Genomic DNA, 17,641 nt, shown 5'->3' with positions numbered 1-17,641 from the left:
GACAAACCACCCAACTATAACCACGATCCAAGAACCCTCAAAGCAGGCCAACTTCCAAGGACGTAATTGAGTACCTATAAAACTATGCATCCCACGTGACTTGGCCTCACCCATTAAAGGTGACTTAGTGCTTGCCTAGCCTCATGGACTTTTCTCCATTACTAGAGGTGTCATCATCACTAATGAGGTTTGTGGCCTTCTTCGATGAACGATTGGCCACAATAACCACACTCACATCGGCATCCACGGCACACCCAGATGCAAAAGATCCCGCATGTGTCCTACACTAGATCCCCTCTCCTGGGTCGTGGAAATAACAGTTCCCCATTTGCAAATTCTTGTATAATAATTAAGAAAATAAGCATACAATGAAACAAAATTTTCACAAACCTGTTCTTTTTCCCCTGTTAATCAACATATGTTAAGGCTTCAAAAAAGATAAGACTTGAAGCAAAAAATGACAAGAGGGAACCTCGAATTGACAGTTGACAGAAAAAATTCTATTCTGCAGCACATTAAGCCACCAACCCTGCTTATCTAAACATTTAAGTTTTGAATACTTCTCAAAAGAATCAATCACAACTTATAGCAAGTAAGCACTCTCTAGTGAGTTATTCTCATAATAAGGCCAGTCACCATACTTCCAAACATCATAACGCATCTATCTCTTCCACTTTCTGTAACCAGTCAACTAAACTAATTAAAGACCTCACAAAACTGCATTGCCCATAAAATTATTTCTTTCTTATTTCACTACACAGAAGCACTGCAACTAAACTCCCCCAAAGACAATTCATGAGCGAAAGGAAACAGATTTCTTTGGAATGGTATTTAGCAAAAGGAATCAAAACCACACAAACCATCTCAGCAGTTTCACAAATGCTACACTTTGATCGTTACAAGACTGACTGACTCCAATGAGTAATCCCTACTTATGAGTCACACATATGAATTTGCATTTAGCAGCACAAAAAAGGAAAAACAAAAGCATGTGGGACAGACAATGAGCAACATACATTGCTTTTTTCAGAGCGTCTACAATTTCCAGCTTCAACACTACCAAGGCAGGCACCTGAGAAAATCAGAGAAGCACCACCTAGCTGATGTAAAACAGCTCTAAATCAAAACACTGTCTTCGTTTGATATCCAACAAGGAACCTTCACGGTTGCACCTCAGAAAAGCATTGTTTCTGTTGGGGTATAAAGCCCAATGTGGTCGCCCAGGTAAGTGGGCGGGCCGCCAGGTATGTACACATGTTCTTTTGTAAAAACCTAATAAGAACTCACTATGCTCTACACATCACAATAGAGTGAGTTCACCATATCATCGTGCTCTTCTTCTCGCACTCTCTCTCCTGTCTCACTTCCGCTCATACTCCTTCAACTAGTATCAGAGCTCAGATCGAGGCTCGGGGCAGCACTATAGGAGGCTAGAGTCACCAGCGCAGATTGGAGTGAAATTCGACAGGCAAAGACACGGCCCCAAATCTTGTGGGAAAGCCCAAAGGTCTTGGTGTGCTCAGAATTTCATTCTGAGGTCATCTCGGTCACCGTTCGGCTTCGACAAAGGTCTGCGCAGGCCATTTTCGACTACGTGGTCTCGGCGGGTGCAGATCCGACTCTGCAAATTTGGGGTTTTTGGCCTACGACTGCAGGTGCTGAGGATATCGACACTCCCAGAGTGTTGATTTGTGGCTGTCTACACATCGAAGGACGGCTCACAGTTCTTGGAGGCGTGTCACATACGACACGGGCGCATCTACACACAGACTGTAGGCGACATCCACTAGTTCATCAGGTAGCTTGTGTTTGCTGCTTGATATTCCAGATTTCATCCTGACATTGCAGGTACTTCCACATGGGATGTATTGTCAGAGATGATGTATGTTTGTTGAGGGTTTGCTGGCTGTGAGTCACGCAGCGGTTACAGCATACAGTGGGAAATTTGTGGATGTATGACTTTGTGGGAAGGCTATGTACTGTCAGATTTACTGCAGCCTTTGTTGAGGGTCGAGTGAGGTTTTATTGAGCTGGGGGATTCTCGAATGTTGAGATCCTTTCGGTGATACAGGTCTTGGAGCGATCCCTCGAGCACCCTTAGATAGGCAGCTAGGATGTATTGACTGTGAGTTAGACAGTTAAGATTGCATCTTTGCTTTACTTCCGTTGAGGCATTGTCGCAGTCTATGCTTACAAGACAGTGACAGGATAGTGAGAGACAGTACCGGTGCAGGACAGGTTTACCCGCAGCTTACAATGTCAGAGAGACAGTGTTTTTTGAGCTGTTTTTTGGTCTGTTTTTTGAGTACACCAGAGCCATTTTACAAAGGAGACTCTGCCGAAATTTATGCAGAATCTGAAGATTTCTTGGTTCATTTGACAAGTTGATATTGGTTCAGAGGTCAGTTTACAGGGGAAACTCTGCCGAATTTTTCCCAGGAAAGTAAACCACTATGAAGCGTAGCTATGGCTGGATCACAGGACAATGCTCTTTACAATATCAAGAAGCTGGATGGAACCAATTTCCCATTGTGGAAGAAGTAGATTTGGCATGTGTTGGTACAAAAGAAGCAGATAAAACCTATAAAGCTCAAGGGGATAAAACCAGAAGATATGGACGAAGATGAATGGAGCGAAATGGATGAATTGGCACTTTCTACCATTATGCTGACTTTGGCAGAAAGCGTTTACTTCAATGTAGCAGACGAGATGTCGGCTTATCAAGCATGGTTAAAGCTGAGTGATCTTTATGAGAAGTAGAGTGCAGCTTCACAGGTATACTGGCTTAAGAAGCTTGTTGACTTGAATATGAAAGAAGGGACACCTATGTCCAATCATCTGAATGAATTCAACACAATCTATAGTCAATTGTCAGCTCAAGGTGTCAAGTTTGATGAACCTGTTAGAGCTATGTTCTTGTTGATCACATTGCCGGAAAGTTGGGACACTTTTCGCACAGCTTTGAGTAATTCTGCACCTCCAGATGGTTTGAACATAGCAGGTGTAGAAGGAAGTCTTCTTACTGAATAAACCAATATAAAGACAATGGACAAAGGCAAAGGAACAGCCTTAGTTTTCAGGGGAAGGACCAAAGAAAAGTACAAAGGTGGAAAGAGGAATCAGTCTCGTAGCAAGTCCCGCAGTGCTAAAGGCAAGAGTGACATAGAATGCTACCATTGTGGCAAGAAGGGTCACATGAAAAGAGATTTCAGAGAATGGAAAGCAGAAAAAGGCAAAGAGAAAGCTGAAGACCATGGTGAGAAGAACAAGTCCTCAGTGAAGATTCAAGAAATAAATGTGACAAACACTGTTGCAGAGGATGACAGTCTAGTGTCAGGAGACATCTACTTCTTGAAGAATACAATGGACTCAGCTCTTCTTACAACATCTGATGGAAATGCACTGAGTGACTAGATTATAGACTCAGGGGCATCACTTCATGTGTCTCCAAACAAGGAGTGGTTTACTTCTTATGTGACCACTAAAGATCATGTTCGGCTAGGCAATGGGCAGACATGTGAGATCTTAGGTGTTGGAGATGTTCAATTGAAGTTTCAGAATGGCTCTTCTTTCACGCTGAAGAATGTGAGACATGTTCCCACAATTACAAAGAGCTTGATCAGCACAGGTTTACTTGATGATGCTGGCTACGTCACCACTTTTGGACAGAACATGTGGAAGATATCCAAGGCTTCTATGACAGTAGCACATGGAGTAAATTCTGGAGGACTTTACATGATTTATGTATCAAATGTTTCTAAAAATGTAATCAATGTAACCGAGCAGCCGAACGTTTCTTTGTGGCATAGCCGGTTAGGATATATGTCCAAGAAGGGAATGGAAATCTTGTCTCGTTCTGGTTATTTTCCTGGCTTTTCATTTAATGATTTTGAATTCTGTGAACATTGTCTGTATGGTAAGCAAACACAGCAGCCACATAAGCATAGAAGCAGTAGAAGAGATACACAGTTGGCACTTGTTCATAGTGATTTGTGTGGACCTATTCCTAACCTATCTCTAGGGGGAGCTTCTTACTTTATGACATTTATAGATGATTACTCGAGGAAAGTATGGGTTTACTTTCTCAAGCACGAGGATGAAGCGTTGAATGTTTTCAAAACGTTTGTGACACTTGTGGAGAATCAGAGTGGCAAGAAGCTTAAATGCTTACGCACTAACAATGGTGGAGAGTATGTTTCAAAGGCCGAATCCAGAAAGGTTGTCCGCAGCAATGATGTTTACTTTAATGAATCCAAATATCATTCTAAACCAGAGAGGGTTGAGGAGATTAGAAGAGTTGTCTTCCAAGAAGATGGACCTGCACGTGCAAGACAAAATGTCAGGGCTCAAGAGGAGCAAGGATAGGATAGAGTGGAACCACAGGTTGTGGCTGAGCCTGAGCCACCCATTGTACGTAGATCTGGACGTGTCACGCGACCTCTTGATAGGTTTGTTCCATCTATGAACTATGTCATGTTGACTGATTGCAATGAGCCTTCATGTTACAAGGAAGCAGTGCAAATGAAGGACTCCGGGAATTGGCAATTGGCCATGCAGTCAAAGATGACATCTCTGCATAAAAACAAGACATGGAAGCTAGTTAAATTACCACGAGGCAAAAGGCTCTACCTTGTAAATGGGTTTACAGGTATAAGATCACTGTTCATGATAGTCAGCCAAAGTACAAAGCAAGGCTTGTTGCCAAGGGCTTTAAGCAAGAACAAGGCATTGACTTTGATGAAGTCTTCTCTCCGGTGGTCAAGATGACTACATTGAGATTCTTTCTTGCATTGGTTGCCATATTAGATTTGGTGTTGCACCAAATGGATGTCAAGACAGCGTTCTTGCATGGTGATTTAGATGTGGAAATTTACATGCAGCAGCCAGAAGGGTTTGTTGAGAAAGGCAACGAAGATTGGGTATGCCAGTTGTTAAAGAGGCTTTATGGCTTAAAACAATCACCGAGGGCATGGTAGCATAAATTCCACAAGTTTATGCTTTCTCAAGGCTACAAACGTAGTGAGTTCGATCACTGTCTATATACAAAGAACGCTAAGGATGGTAGTTGGCTGATCCTTATTTTGTATGTGGATGACATGTTGATTGCTGGCAAGCACTTGGAAGAAATTTTAGCTTTGAAGTCAACGATGGCAAAATCGTTTGACATGAAAGACATGGTTGAGGCAAGTCATATACTTGGTTTGCGCATTGAGAGAGACAGATCAAAGAAGTTGATTTGGTTATCTCAAACAGAGTATATTGACAAGGTTTTGCAACGTTTCAATATGGAGAAGGGAAAGGCACTGAGTGTTCCATTGCCACCATATGTAAAACTTAGCAAACAAGATTGTCCTCTGTCTGAGGAAGAACAGGCTGAAATGGATAAGATTCCATATGCGTCTGCAGTGGTTAGTTTGATGTATGCAATGATTGCTACTCGCCCAGACATTGCATTTGCAGTGGGAGTAGTAAGTCGATACATGTCAAACCCAGGCAAGAAACATTGGGAGGCAGTGAAAGGAATATTGAGATAACTGAAAGCTACAAAGAGTATGCGTATATGCTATGGGAGTCAAGAGCTAAGTGTAAAGGGTTTTACACACTTAGATTATGCAGGTGAATTAGACCACCGAAGGTCTACGTCAGGGTATGTCTTCACATTGGCTGGTGGAGCAGTATCATGGCGTTCTAGATTACAAGATTGTGTTACTCAGTCTACTACAGAGGCTGAATATGTTGCAGCATCAGAGGCATGCAAAGAATCAATTTGGCTTAATCGACTAGTAACAGATTTGGGAATCAAAGAAGAGATGCCTGTGTTATATTGTGATAGTCAAAGTGCTATACAATTGGCTCGCAATCCAGTTTATCACTCAAAGACAAAGCATGTGGATGTGAAGTATCATTTCATCAGGGAAATGCTTGAGGATAAGCAACTTCAGCTTGTCAAAGTTCACACCACAGAAAATCCTGCTGATCTACTTACAAAAGGACTTCCCTCAGAGAGCTTTGCGCATTTTCGCAAGCAGTTAGGTGTAGGGTAGTACATCACTTCTCTACATCTCTTGTATATTAGCTTGTATAGTAGCTTCTCTCACCCTTAAAGTACCACATTGAACTTTAAGTGGGAGGTTGTTGGGGTATAAAGCCCAATGTGGTCGCCCAGGTAAGTGGGCGGGCCGCCAGGTATGTACACATGTTCTTTTGTAAAGACCTAATAAGAACTCACTATGCTCTACACATCACAGTAGAGCGAGTTCACCATATCGTCGTGCTCTTCTTCTCGCACTCTCTCTCCCGTCTCACTTCCGCTCGTACTACTTCAGTTTCTACTATCCTAAACACCGGGGCTTTAGGGATTAAAGCAAGTCTCCTAATAGGAAAGGAGGCATGTGCCAAACTCTTCATTAATGCTTTACTAATCATCTAGCCCAAGTTTTTGCCAGATTTGGCATCTCTAAGAAAATTGCTTAAACAACCTCAGCCACCATCATGATGTACAATATTGTCAAGCCTGCACTTGTACCATACAAAAGCCATTGACAAGAAATCATACAGAGAATGTTCATGATAATCAAGGCCTCAACCTCTTCAAGCCTGCCGTGCCTCTTGTGACTTGAAATCCAATGTCAACACACACTCATATATCCTTTCAGCATCAGCAAAAGACTTATTCCTTTCATAGCAAAGACCCAGCTTGGAGAGAACCTTCAGGTTATCTGGGATGATTTGGAGGCATTTCTGCAAATCAGGAATGGCAGCATCCACATTCCGCCGGTCTTTGGAGGAGGAGAGAAGGAGGCTCGCACACCGTAGGAGAGCATCACACATCTCAGAAGGAATCATGACATTTTCCATATCATCTGAAAGGGCTATATTCAAAGAATCAGTGGCACCAAGCAAAATCCCTTGCTGCTCAAGAGCATAGGACTTCAATACATGGAAAGAAACGTCCTTCGGATCAAACGCTATGGCCTTGTCAATCTCTATGTTCGCGTCCTTGGCAAGGGAGAGGGCTTCGGGTGTACCTACGGAGGAATGTGATTTCTCTAGTAGCTGCACGACCTTGTTGAAATGTTGTCGAGCTAGAGCACAACAATATTCAATTTGGGATACTCATAACAGATCATCCATTTAATTTTAAACAGTGTAGTTTACCACAAGGATCGACTTAATGGAAGAGATAATCTAGCAGACATTTCATAGAAATTTCCACTTCAATTTGTCACTTATGATCCAGCACATAAAAATATCCAATCCTTGACAGTAACAGCATAAGAAGCAGCATTCAGCATACCTGCTAAGACCTGCATCCAAGTAGCTAAGGTAAACTATAGGACTCTCCTCTGGTATTCTGAATGAATAGTCCTAAAATACATCACTGGAAACAGACATCTGCAGAGGCACTATAACTATTATCATCAAAAAATTTGCTACAGGGTCCCAAAGGTGCGGCGCTTTATACCCAAGTACTCAAAGCCAATCCTTCCAATGCCACTCTCTACTCATTTTTTTTAGTACCAAAGAACCAAGTCTGATGTGAAAACTTTCAGCATACCCAATAAGCCTCTAAGCGACAAAGGCAGTACCCTGCTAGTGAGTGTCTAACACACACGTGTAGCAAGATAACCAGGGTTTGAGATCTTTCAGGTAAGGCACAATTCACAACAAAACTTTCAATCAAGTAGAATCCAATTTCGTGTAGACATAGCACTTAGTAAAGCACATCCTTTGGGGCATTTTCTCACGTAGTTTCCTTAATTGGTAAATACAAACAACTGAAAGACAAGATATCAGTGAGTGTGTCTCCATAAGGTTTCATAGACACAACAAGATCTCACTAACAGTAACCAATTCGTGGCAAAAATCAGTGTGTTTAGCTGAAAATCATTACCAGTCTATCCAAATAATGACATTATTATTCTAATCATTGATTTGCAAATCAAAGAATATATGGAACATACCTATCGTTCTATTTCCCAATTCATTAATTAATTACATTCCAAGATTCCTCACCCAACTTCCTAAACGCAAAAGTCCTTACCTTTAGTTGTTCCCATGCAATCCCTCTCCTTGGTGGCGCAGTTGCCCCTCCACCTTCTTCCCTTCCTTTGTTTGACTCCCTCCCTCGCTCTGGTCTCTGTGTTCATTGCCCATGTTGCCCTCTCATCCACCTGCAAAGCACGCACGGGGCCCTAGCATTCACACCCATAACCCCCCCCTGGCGTCCACCCTACGTCTCCTCCAACACATGATTGATATCCCCTTGATGGACTCTCGCCTCCCTCCCTTTTCACCTCTGTCCAGCCATGCTCCTCTAGTCGCCTCCCATTTGTCTTTTTGCCCTCCACTCATGCCTACCAAACCTACACCTTTGTGCTATCCACCCCCTCTGTTGACAACGGCCACTATCCCCTCCATCTACATCCCATGGCCAAGGCTGTCCACCTTCACCTGAGCCTTCTACAAAGGGCACAACTCCTGCTCTTCCTGGTGTACACACAATCAGAACGTCTCCACTCACAGTTTTTGCGCTGCACCGAGTTGCTACATTCCATACACACACAAAGGAACTGCGCTCATCTGAGAAAGCCTACTCGTGTGTATGTAGTCCAGGCAGAGGACCTGCAATGTACGCAGCCTGAGGGAATCGCCCTGCCAGAGAGAGAGAGAGAGAGAGAGAGAGAGAGAGAGAGAGAGAGAGAGAGAGAGAGAGAGAGAGAGAGAGAGAGAGAGAGAGTTTAACACTGAAGGTGTTCTCCGAGTGAAAAGAGAGAGAGAGAGAGAGAGGGGTCTTTGTCAACTGACAAGCGGGCTGGAATTTGCAATCCAACAGAGACCTGGAACACTAGAAGTGGCACGCCTTCTGTCAGCTCTACACAATAAAAAAATGGTGGGTGAAGCTTCGCACCAGTCCTGTCTGTTGAACGCAGTATTGCACGGACAAAACTGAGCTCGCGAGTTCACCTGTAGTGAAAGACTTAAACAAAAAATACCCGTCCACGTGGACGGCATCGCTTGGAGGACTCCTAAGCTGACCCAATACTAGGGCCTTTCTTTAGCAGGCCAAGAATCTCTCGTTCATTGTGAGCACATATCTTGTCTATCCACCATTACCTTTCAACTCGTATCAGAGTGAGGTGGTGGTTACCACTTCCTAATTGCATACTATGATCCTATTCACTATAATCTAACCATCATAGTTTCTACTTTTCATTTATAATCGCAAGTAGTTGCATTGAAATTGCAAGACAAACTATGCGTGTGTATGCATCATAGCATCATTAACCACTTTAAATTTTTTTGCGTTCCTAATAAGCTTGTTTAAGTTAATTTTTGTTTGAAGAGTTTTTGAGTAATCCCACTTTGCATGAGCTATGATTCATCTCTGTTTCACTCAAGGCTTAGCTCACACGTGTGTAGGGGGGGGTGTGTGGTGCGAACCACATTATGAAAAAGATAGGGTCTTTTAACTTGAATTTTATTGACATCAATTAATTGTGAACTATTGCAGGCAAGTGCTTTGGCATCCACTACACAGTGCAAATTTAATTGCATCCATTTGATAACTATTTTCATGTTGAGCCCAAAGAAAACCACGTATTATTCTGTCAATTGTAATATTTATGAGTGTTTTTGGCCTGCCCAAAGGACAAAGGCTATAGAGATCACTTTTCTTTTTGCTGACTAAAATAGGAATAAAATTGAGTTGTATTTTCAATTATTTTTTGATAGACTTAAAATGTTGATTGGTTGAAATAAGATAGTGGGCACTCATTGAAATGAAGAGTGTGTAAATCTAATGATGGACATGTCTTGAGTTTTGAAAAATGAAATGAACGCTCATATATCAAAGAAAAGATTTTGTGTTTCCCAATGCTTTAGAAAGCACGAAACGTTGACAGCCTTATATGTTAAAGGATAAAGCTTAGAGGCTCCACAAATCCCAAGAGTCACTTTTTCATTTTGAAATTTGAGAAGTTCTTTTATCCATCTTTTCATTTTGAGAATTTCATTCACGGTTGAAACTTGAGGTAATAACTAAAGTTGTCATTTTTGTTGGTTAAAACTTTATGGAAGGAATTTATCCTTTAGAGCTTTAATCTTTAAAGTTTTTTTTTTTGAGATTTTAAACCTAATCCAATGAGGAACTAAAAAAAAAAATTATTAGAAGGTAAAAATTTGAATTAAAGAAAGTGAAAATGTTACATGGATCCAGAGGTAGGGGGAGGGTCACCCCGAGATGTTAGAGTTTTAGGACTTACTAACTTAGAACTTTAAAGCTTTTAAAGTGGGATTTACAACTTAGCGATCTAAAGTTTAAATTTGTAAACGGCGCTCTAGAGCTTAAAAATGTAGAATTTTGAAAGTGGGGTGTAGAGCATAGGGATCTAAAGCTTAGGGTGTAGAGCTTAAGGGTGCTTTTTTAATTCAATTCACTATGCCTATGTTTTTTTTTAAAGCTTAGAGATGTAGAGATTTTAAAGTGGGATCTAGCCTCAGATCAAGGCCTAAAATTGACGCTTTTTTTTTGTCAAGGGTTAGGTAATAACTAAAGTTGTCATTTTTGTTGGTTAAAACTTTATGGAAGGAATTTATCCTTTAGAGCTTTAATCTTTAAAGTTTTTTTTTTTGAGATTTTAAACCTAATCCAATGAGGAACTTAAAAAAAAAATTATTAGAAGGTAAAGATTTGAATTAAAGAAAGTGAAAATGTTACGTAGATCCACAGGTAGGGGGAGGGTCACTCCGAGACGTTAGAGTTTTAGGGCTTACTAACTTAGAACTTCAAAGCTTTTAAAGTAGGATTTACAACTTAGAGATCTATAGTTTTAATTTGTAAAAGTCGCTCTGGAGCTTAAAAATATAGAATTTTTAAAGTGGGGTGTAGAGCATAGGGATCTAAAGTTTAGGGTGTAGAGTTTAAGGGTGTTTTTTTAATTCAATTCACTATGCTTATGTTTTTTTTTTAAAGCTAAGAGATGTAGAGATTTTAAAGTGGGATCTAACCTCACATCAAGGCCTAAAATTTATGCTTTTTTTTTTTCAAGGGTTAGGTAATAACTAAAGTTGTCATTTTTGTTGGTTAAAACTTTATGGAAGGAATTTATCCTTTAGAGCTTTAATCTTTAAAGATTATTTTTTTTAAGATTTTAAAGCTAATCCAATGAGGAACTAGAATTTTTTTAAATTAGAAGGTAAAAATTTGAATTAAAGAAAGTGAAAATGTTACATGGATCCACAGGTAAAGGGAGGGTCACCCCGAGACGTTAGAGTTTTAGGGTTTACTAACTTAGAACTTTAAAGCTTTTAAAGTGGAATTTACAACTTAGGGATCTACAATTCTAATTTGTAAAAGTCACTCTAGAGCTTAAAAATGTAGAATTTTTAAAGTGGGGTGTAGAGCATAGGGATCTAAAGCTTAGGATGTAGAGCTTAAGAGTGCTTTTTCAATTCAATTCACTATGCTTATGTTTTTTTTAAAGCTTAGTCATAGAGATTTGACAGTGGGATTTAGCCTTAGATCAAGGCCTAAAATTGACGCTTTGTCAAGGCTTATTTTGCCTATCAAAACATATGCTTTAAAAAAAACTCATGTCATTTGACATGCTAGAATCTCAAAATTCCTATCATTTTTTGTGTTTATATCTTTAAATTAACGATATATATGAAAAATTATATAAATTGATTGCATTACACAAAGCATATGAAAGGGTACTTGAAAAATTGTATCTCAAGAAGAAAATTTTATCAGGCCTTGCATGATTCCATACATTAAGTGGTGTTTATCCTATCAAAACACCACTTTGATACTCTTCAATCCTTCATCGCGGTCAACATTTATGATGTTATCAGTAAATCACTTTCTCTATGGATCAATATGATTACCATCCTAGTAGTTTTTTGTTTCACTTTCATGTTCTTTATTAGTTTCCTTAATTTGACAGCCCTTGTGATTTTATCACTTGTTTTGCTTGGTGTCCACCTCACTTATGCCTAGCCTATCAAACCAAGTAAGCAACTTCACGCCCCATCACCATACATTATGTACACTTATTGTTGTTGCTTCCTACATGCTATCAATTTAGAGGAGACATTATCTGCTCAATCTTGCTCAAGCGTATTATTTTTTTGGTACAAACATTTCTCCATGTGATCCCACTCTAAAGCTTGTCGGAGAACGAGAGCCTCAACTTCATCTCACCTTCTTAGTATATTGAATGGACCTTCATCCAAGGACTATAATCTACACGTTTCACACACTGTTCAACACCAAATTTCACTGGTATCTGGAACCCAACATATCAAGTCTCCCTTCATATACTTGTTTTCAATTTGCTAATGCATCTGAATGTGAATGGCAAGTCTTGCCACTTCTATCTAGAACCAAGGGGGCCTCCACACGGGAGGGGGTAATTGTAATTCAATTACCCCCCTCAAACTGATGGTGGTGAGGATTTCCCCTCCCAACAAAAAAACTCATGTAGCCACACGCACAAGCTGTGGGCTGTTTTAAATAAAAAAGTGGGCTGTTTTAAATAAAAAAATAAAATGAATATATGGGGTTGGTGCTTTTGGACAGTTCTCTTGTGTAGGCTTTTTGATTTGAAAGAATAAAAATTTGCAAGCCTTAGAAAAGTGGAAGCTATGAGAGAATAAAAATTTCAAAGTCTAAAAGCGTTCGAAGCTTTGAAAGAATAAAAAATATTTCATTGCACTTATTTTCATGCTCTTCACCATTGAAATTAATGTTAGGCTAGACATGGAAAGGTTTGAAAACATCATGCTGCACTAGGCAATCCACAAGATCCCAAGGCAAATTATTGCTTTCTATAAAAAAAAAAGGTGGAGCCAACTGCAACCCAAATAGGTCCAGTTGCTCTACCGCCTTCCAAATAACAATGACGGTGTGCAAGGTATGTGTGGCCATGACATGGAGTTGTAACATCACCTCAAATAACAAATTACCCCCCATCGTGTGGGGGGTACCCAACTCCACACATTTACCACGCACATAGGTCAACTGTCCATCAGATTCTTCTCTACTCAACTTCCAAACAAAAAACATCGATTTCCTATTTCTATGACCACTCTAAATAAACTCAATTTATCTATATAAAGCTTAGCTTCAGTTCGTGTCACCTGCTTTGTGTAGGAGAAGAGTGTGCTCATCAACCCTTGTATGTATGTGAGGGGATTTTTGTTCCTTCTACCTGCTTGTTTATACATTTTGTGTCTCTTGCCCTTTGTATGTTTTGAGGGGAGATAGTTTTCCGTGAGTGTTTGTGGCATACGTTGTGCATCACAACTCACAAAGTGAGGGTTGTTGGGATGTGTTTTTTTCTTGCACCTCTTGTGTGTGAACATTCTCTCCGTGTCATATATTAATGTGTCAACCATGTAAGAATTATGCACGTGATAAATTGTATGATGCCATAAAATTAATATGACGGACCGAGGGTAAAGGTAGCATCTTCTCCTTTGGAGAAGAGTCAAGTGTCTCCTTTAGAGATATTTAAACCATAGTTCGTATATCTATATAATACGGCTTTTTATACTCATAGAAAAACTCTATCTTTCACCATGCATTCATCTCTTGTCTATCCGTGTGGCTTCTATAGATTAAAAACACGGTATATTGTGGTGTGTGGTCGGACGGCACGAGTGTGAACCTACTTGTAAGTATCTCTCATGCTAATATAAAAGTTGCTCTTGGATGCAAGAGGCAAGCTCAGTTTTGTCCCATTTGTGTGCACATCACATTGGTGGAGTTGACGGGCAAGGGATAATTAAAAAACCCTTTCTTGGTTTTCTTGGGAAGCCAAAGATGGCGACCTTCTCATTGGATACGGGGTAGCCAAAGCCTTATGCGATTCCAAGTGATAGCACCACTCTCTCATCTCTCTCTCTCTTCCTGTGTTAACGCTGAAGACACACTCTGTTTTCCCAGACTTGTTCCCGCCATCAACATGAACATGTCTGTTATCTCCAGCCCAAATGTTGATTCTTGCATTATTGTTGCATGTATGCTTACCTCCTACCTCACACGAGCCGTTGCCATAGTTACATGCGTTTAAGATCGATCTTGATTCAGTGGTAGTCTCCTGGGAGCTGGTTTTTGGGCGTACTTTCTAGCTATGGCGTTTGCATGGGACGTCAGATAGAGAGAGGGAGACCTTACACAAGGGGATACCGACCATAGGTATGTTGCAGCAGCTGATATGCCCCTTCCTCAGTTCAGTCATTGCTCTATTGTCCCATGGGTCTGCATGCTCAGATCCCTTACCTGCCACGCCCGCGACCCCCCCGCTTCTTCACCTCTCGCTCCTCTTACTTCTCTCAATACCAACAATGGTGCGATCCTGCCTAGGGCCTTTTGTTGCCCCAAAGATCTTGCTCATGTGGCCGGAGAGGGCTCGCTATCTAGATTGACCTCAGTGTTACATATTCTTGTGTCACGATCTGGCAGAATGAAAGAACATTGGAGTTCATTGCCAACAATCAAGGTAACTGAACAACCCCCTCAGACCTTGCCTCCACTGACACACAGTGCCTCATCGGTGATGCAGCCAAGAATCAAGTTTTTATGAACCCCATCAACGATGTCTTTGACACTAAGGTCTCATTCGTCAAAGGTTCACTGATGCTTCAATCCAAAGTGACATCACCTTGTGGCCATTCAAGGTGCTCGTTGATCTTGGTGATAAGACGATGGCTTTTGTCTAGTACAAGGATGAGTTTTCCGTCTGCCTCTCAACCTACGGGTTGTGGGTTCAAATCCCCTGTTGGGTCACACTCTAGAGGGACACCTTGTGCTCACCTGGTGTTCACGTTGCTAGGGCTCTTGCCCTTGGACACTCGAGTGCATCCTCCTCCTGGGGTGGGTCACCCGAGGAGGAGGTTCCTAGCTGGTTGCTACGAGTTCTCTCCGTCGTTCCCAGCATGTGGTGCATCAATTAGGTGGCCATGGTGATGCCTACGCGTGGCTCTTGCCCGATGGTACGCGGCCCTTGCCCGACCATGTAACATGGCTAATATTTGGAAGGGATAAGCACCTCCCCCTGTGGGCTCTCTGGTGTGTCGAAAAAAAAATAAAAAATATTTTCAATGGTGTTGAGTAAATGAAATCGCAGAATGATACCTTGGAAGCAGACCAAGCTCATTAACTTCTCCTCATTTTTTTTCAATTTTCATTATGTTCAATTCTCTACATTAACTCCATAGTACTTTCTTTCAAAACAATTGTTCAATTTAGAAGTAGTTTGTGTTCAATAAAGCATCAAACCAAGCTCACCGAGTCCGACCCCTATGGAGATAGATCTATGTCGCAAAAATTATCGCACCTAGCCCATAGTTTGTCTTTCCTCGTCTTGTCCATTACATTGGAATAGCAACCTGATGTTTGCATCAACGAGATGTATGAGTTCCATGCCTTGATGATGTTTGGCATGATGACGAGTCTAGTCCTCGAGTTCAGGCCCCTAGTCCCTAAGCTCTTATAAGATCACACCCCCACATGATGCGTTGGAGCTGATACAATCCCTTCAGTCCTGTTGAGTCCCTTCTCGATCCAAATTTGCAAAAAAGATGTCCATATTTTTTATCCCTATGGGGGGAGGTATGGTGTTTGGTCTGACGGCCCGATTGTGAACCTAATTGTAACTACCTCTCATGTTAATATAAGGAGTTGCTCTCGGATGCAAAAGGCAAGCTTAGTTTGGTCCCATTTGTGTACACACCACAATATTAAGCAGCATGCAAGTAAATTAAATTCTATGGGGTGTGCTCCTTCCCTTTTCTTGCATCTCGCAAGCTTATCACAGTTTAATAATTACATGATTACTCAAAAAGTTCATGTGATCACAAAGTGTTAATAAACATCCAGGGTGGTTCACCATTCAATACCCCCCTATATAACGTGCTTTCGTGGGTATTAAAAAACCCCTTTTTTAACATGTTTGAATAAATAAATTAAGGATTTTTTCCAAAATTGCAAATAGAAACTCCCTGTTTTAATGTATCTATGTTAAATTAACTAATTTTTTTGCATTTTTAAACCCCTCCTTTCAAACCCACGTTGTACATTAACATGGTTCTATATTGAACCTCCTGAGAGATAAACGTTAACAACCATATAGATTGGAGTTTTTCAAAATTGGTTTCTTCCCCTTCATCTAGTAGTCTAAATGCATGATTTTTCAACATTAACAAAAGATTCACCTTACCAATTAGATGTTTATTCTAATGTCATCTTTATGATTATATGAATTCTGAATCCAAGAAGCTCATGCTAGACATTGCATATATAATCTCTCCTTGTTGCCATTCTCTCATTGCTCGTTATTAACATTAATCCAAAGAGCAAACTCTTTGTGAACTTCTCACCTACCTCACATGGCACGAGAAGAAGGAATAGAGTTAGAAAGTATGGTGTGATAAAATAAAGGCGAGACACTAGCTTTCAACTTCATGTGCCGATGGCATGGGTTAAATGAAGACCAACATGTGTCTCAAACAAGCATGCAAGTGGGTAGGCACGACAATCACCAAGGTCCATTACATACTGCAAGCATAGTGTCCTAACCATTAGCAAGTCCATATTTTTTCTTTTGAGGAATGGTCCCTCTTCCCCTAGCCTTTTAACTTAATCCTTGCATTGTTGTTGGTCATGCAGTATTGGGGAAGGGATTTGAGGATTTTGACCTCAATGTCATGGAAAACATCATCAAGGATTCTTTGACCCTTGAGCTTGAGATCACAGGCAAAATTACAGTATCTTTAAACTTCTTTCTACAAGCGGTAGTGTTGTTCTTTACTAGTAAATTGTCGATTTTGGCGGTCATTACAAGTGAAATAGACTCCACATTCAAGCACCTGGTGGTAGATAAGATGTTCTACTCAAGGTGCGGACTCTTTGAATACTTTTTTCTTTCAAAATACAAGATAAGGGGGCCCTCTTGCCAGCTGCCACGATCATCCTCTGTGGTGAGGTGGTGCATGTCATTCCATGGTAGCTAATAAAGTTGATTGAAGATGAAATGTTAACTAAGTGTCCAATTTGGGTTGAATTTGTATATTTGCCTATCTTTCTTTCGCCATGCATTTGGAAAACTTGCTGCTTCACTAGGTTAAGTCCTGTTTTCACCTTTTATTCACTATCCCAATAGAAAAAAGGCTTGTATAATCTGGCAGACTCATAGAGAAATTCCTTGACACCTTGGAGATTGACCTTGATACGGTTGGTAAAGTAGTAATCTATTTGAAACATAAAGCTGTTCAGACATACTACTACTGGGTCTACTGTTCCGTCCATTAATTAATTTCCTTCAGAGATTCTTTGAACCTTAACTTCTGAAACTAGGTATTCAACTGGAGTTGATTCACGCGCTCCATTGTATCTGCTTGTTTTCCCCTTCCCCCTCACGCCCCCCCCGCCCTGTCCTACCCTGCGCTGTCAAACCACTCTTGCTGCAGGAGCGACAGCCAATCTCAGCATCTGAGTCGCCTTGTTGGGCGCATGCAAACCTGCAATACTATCGTACTCCTGCCCCTGCTGCTCGTCGTCCTCCCCATCCGCTTCCTCGAGACTCCCCTTGCCCTGTCCTGAGCATTGACTCATGCTAGTGTCCCATCGCGACAT

At 40.9% G+C, this 17,641-nt stretch overlaps 1 pseudogene; it reads right to left on the bottom strand.

Moving 5' to 3' along the window:
* Nucleotides 1–6,574: 6,574 nt before the first annotated feature.
* On the bottom strand, nucleotides 6,575–17,641 carry LOC147441559 (uncharacterized; annotated as a pseudogene).

This window comes from Adiantum capillus-veneris, chromosome 15 (genome assembly GCF_014529385.1).
Source record: "Adiantum capillus-veneris isolate H3 chromosome 15, ASM1452938v2, whole genome shotgun sequence".
Taxonomy (NCBI): domain Eukaryota; kingdom Viridiplantae; phylum Streptophyta; class Polypodiopsida; order Polypodiales; family Pteridaceae; genus Adiantum; species Adiantum capillus-veneris.
This window is presented reverse-complemented; position numbering and strand designations above follow the sequence as displayed.